The 3252-nt window shown below is 33.7% G+C and overlaps 1 non-coding gene across 1 annotated transcript; it reads left to right on the top strand.

Annotated features, from left to right (window-relative positions):
* The first annotated feature begins 1570 nt into the window (after window positions 1-1570).
* Window positions 1571-1677, top strand: LOC145044477 (small nucleolar RNA R71). Its single transcript, XR_013681426.1, has one exon. It is a non-coding gene; the product is annotated as a small nucleolar RNA R71 (small nucleolar RNA).
* Window positions 1678-3252: the final 1575 nt, after the last annotated feature.

The following is a 3252-nucleotide window of genomic DNA, read 5'->3' as shown; positions in this document are numbered from 1 at the left end:
TTGAACTTTTCAAAACATTACTAGAGTTTTAGAATTTAACATTTCTAATTAAACCTTTTAATCAACTTTTAAATTCCAAAACTTGAGGGCAAGTTTTGAAACCTTTTTCAAAACATTAGGGTTTTAACTATTTAAATTTCAAAACTTCAAAACTTTTGGGTTCAAATTTAAACTGTAAAACGTAAAGGGTAAAATATGAAACTTTTCATAACAACAAGGATCAAATAACAGATAATTTTAAATTAACATTTAGTCACATAATTATCCATATTTGATTTATTTAATGATTTCTTGCAAAACAATTTATCAATTTACTCAAAATAATTAATCAATTATCTTATAAGGAAACAATTATCTTGTTAATTGTTAATTATCTTTAATATAGTCATATATATCATAAAATCGGATTTATATTGATCTAATATGATAAGGTAATTATCCCTATGTAAAAACAGCAAGAAATCCCGAGATAAGCATTATCTGACGCTCGAACTCGCCGAGTACCACAATGTACTCGCCGAGTTGAGGTCTACTCGCCGAGTACACTATGGTACTCGCCGAGTTCCTCAGCCATAAAGCCCAAAAAACGATTTTCCAGTTATACAATGCATCAATACAATTGAAACCATCCTAGGCTCTGATACCACTGATGGGTTTTGGTCATAAGACATCCTATGTGCTCATACAAACCCTAATGCTTGGATCTAGGTTTCTCTATTGTACATGCTTTGAATCCAAGACTATAATCCCTAATTCTAACATACAAGTAATCATATTAATATATAATTAGGTTTAAGATCATACCTTGATTGTTATGTAGCAATAACAATCCCAATTCCTCCTTGATTTGACTTTGGAATGCTTAGAGTCACAAGTGTCACTCCTCTAATGGTTTACAAACACCATAAGCAAATGGAAAAGGTATAAAGAGAGGTGAGAGGTTAGAATTCGTATCTAGGACCTCTTGGGAAGGGATATACGAATTCATGACCCTAGGGGTGTTTATATAGGTGTAGAGATAGGGTTTCAGTCATTATCCTTATCTAGTTGATTATCCATTAAGCAACCAATAAGATAATCCTTGAATCCTTATCATACTTGAATTTTAAGGCTTTCCAACCTTAAATTCGTCCACCATATAAATAAGATAATCCTTACCTTATTTTGTAACTATCACATAATTACAAATCAGCCCCTCTAGTTTAATTAATTACATTTGATCACAAAACTAATTCTTAATTAATTATTGACCAATATTAATTAAACAAATATGATTTCTCCTTTAATATATTATTCTTATAACATATTAATAAATCATATTATCCTCTCTCTCTTTATTCATTTCTCCAATCAAGTTGCTTTGGTGAAGGCAACCCAAAAGGACCATGCACCATCGGGTCAAGTACATACCAAAATAGTTATGGACTTAGACACTAATCCAACAAATTCTTCAATGAGTTCCCTAACTTCAGCAGGATTTTTCATTGTTAATGGGCCTTGAGAGTCAAGGAGTTGTCTACTGGTGACGTTTACCCCATCATAAAAGATCGACACTTCTTGTTGCACATTGAGGTCATTTTGTGGGCAATTCCTAATTAAACCCTTGTAGCGTTCCCAAGCTTCATATAGAGACTCTCCCATTTGTTGATCAAAATTTGCAATGGCATTTTTCAGTTTAGAAACTTTAGATGGTGGGAAAAATTGTTCTAAAAATTCGTCACACATTTTTGCCCATGTAGTAATCGTGCCCAGTGGTAGTGCTTTCAACCAATCCTTTGCGGCTCCTTTAAAGGTGACACAGAGCATCGTTAACAACATCGTTTCTCTTGGTACATTTGGAATGTTAAAGTAGTCGGTGATGTCGTTAACTTCAACTTGATGCTTATAAGCGACTTCATGATCCTTTCCGGTGAAAGGAATCTCCTTTAATGCAGAGAGGATGTGCCCCTTAAGTTCAAATGTGGCGGTAGCGGGTATGGCGGGTTGCATAAGCCCCGAACCGGTGTCATCTCAAATCCTCTTTTTGTATACCTCCATTGAGAGGTCGGAAATGTCCACCATGTTGTCGTATGGTTCGCCTTCTTGCTCGCTTTCTTCTTCGTATTCGGACTCGTATTCGGTTACTTTTGGAATTGGGTTTTCTTCAAAACTCTCAAACTTGCTTTCCTCGCTCTTTTGATTGCTAGATTTACCCACTTTCTTTCTTTGCTTCTTCCCAAAGATTGATTTAAGTTCCTTGAAAAGTGATCATTTCCTTGGTGGGTTAGTGTCTTCAACGACTTTATCCTTGTTCATCTTAAGAGCAGATTATGGGTCTTCGAATAGAGGAACCAATGGTGTGATTGAACCTCAGGTCATATAATACCTGCAAGAAAACAAGAAACACACGTAAAAAGAACAAAAATGAAATAAAAACGAAACTGAAAAATTGCTTTGGGCTCATCGAGTACCTGCGACTGGACTCGACGAGTTCAAAGGTAAAATAGAAAAAAATAGTTCAAAAAAACCTCAAAACAGAAAAACTAAGACTCAAACCTAATAACTAATTTGCTAAAATAGTAACTTTGTGCAAGATAGATCCCGCATAAATGATCAATAACACTAGCAATTAAAATTTATTTTAGAACCGTTCCCTGAAAGAGGCGCTAAAAACTTGATGTGTGTTAAATGCACTAGTTTTAGTCCTAGTTTTTAAATATAATTTACACACACAAAAGGCAGTGTACCTATCAATTGGTAGTATAATTAAGCAAGCAGGGTATCAAACACAAGGAACGGTAATTACACTAACCACTAGAATTATCTTAAAAAAACAATTAATAAAAGAAGGGAGGTTTTCTCTAGTTTTTCAAGACTAGAAACTTAAATAGTTTACTAACACTCAAACAAAACAATTAACAACTAAAATCAATAAAAATCAACTAAATTCAATAATAAAGGAGACTTTTGTTCAAGTTCAACTTACTTATTCCTAGGGTTGATTTTATGGCAAGTGCAATGGATTAATTTGTCATTGGCTACCGATTAATGTGATTAGGTTCATGTTCACTATTACTAATCCTTAGAAAACAAATCAATTCAAACAGTGGCCAACTAGTTAAATTAACGAGTTTACTAGTTTACTAATTCAAGTTAAGTAAGACTTGTAGTTAGCTAACTAAATTACTAGTTCAATTAACTTCTTGCATGGTTGTTCGTCACACAAGCTCACACATTGATTTAGCTATTTTCTAATTAAACCCTAGTTTCATG

Source organism: Lactuca saligna, chromosome 4 (genome assembly GCF_052625555.1).
Source record: "Lactuca saligna cultivar CGN05327 chromosome 4, ASM5262555v1, whole genome shotgun sequence".
NCBI classification, from domain to species: Eukaryota; Viridiplantae; Streptophyta; class Magnoliopsida; order Asterales; family Asteraceae; genus Lactuca; species Lactuca saligna.
Note: the sequence above shows the minus strand (reverse complement) of the source record. Positions and strands in the feature narration are given on the sequence as shown.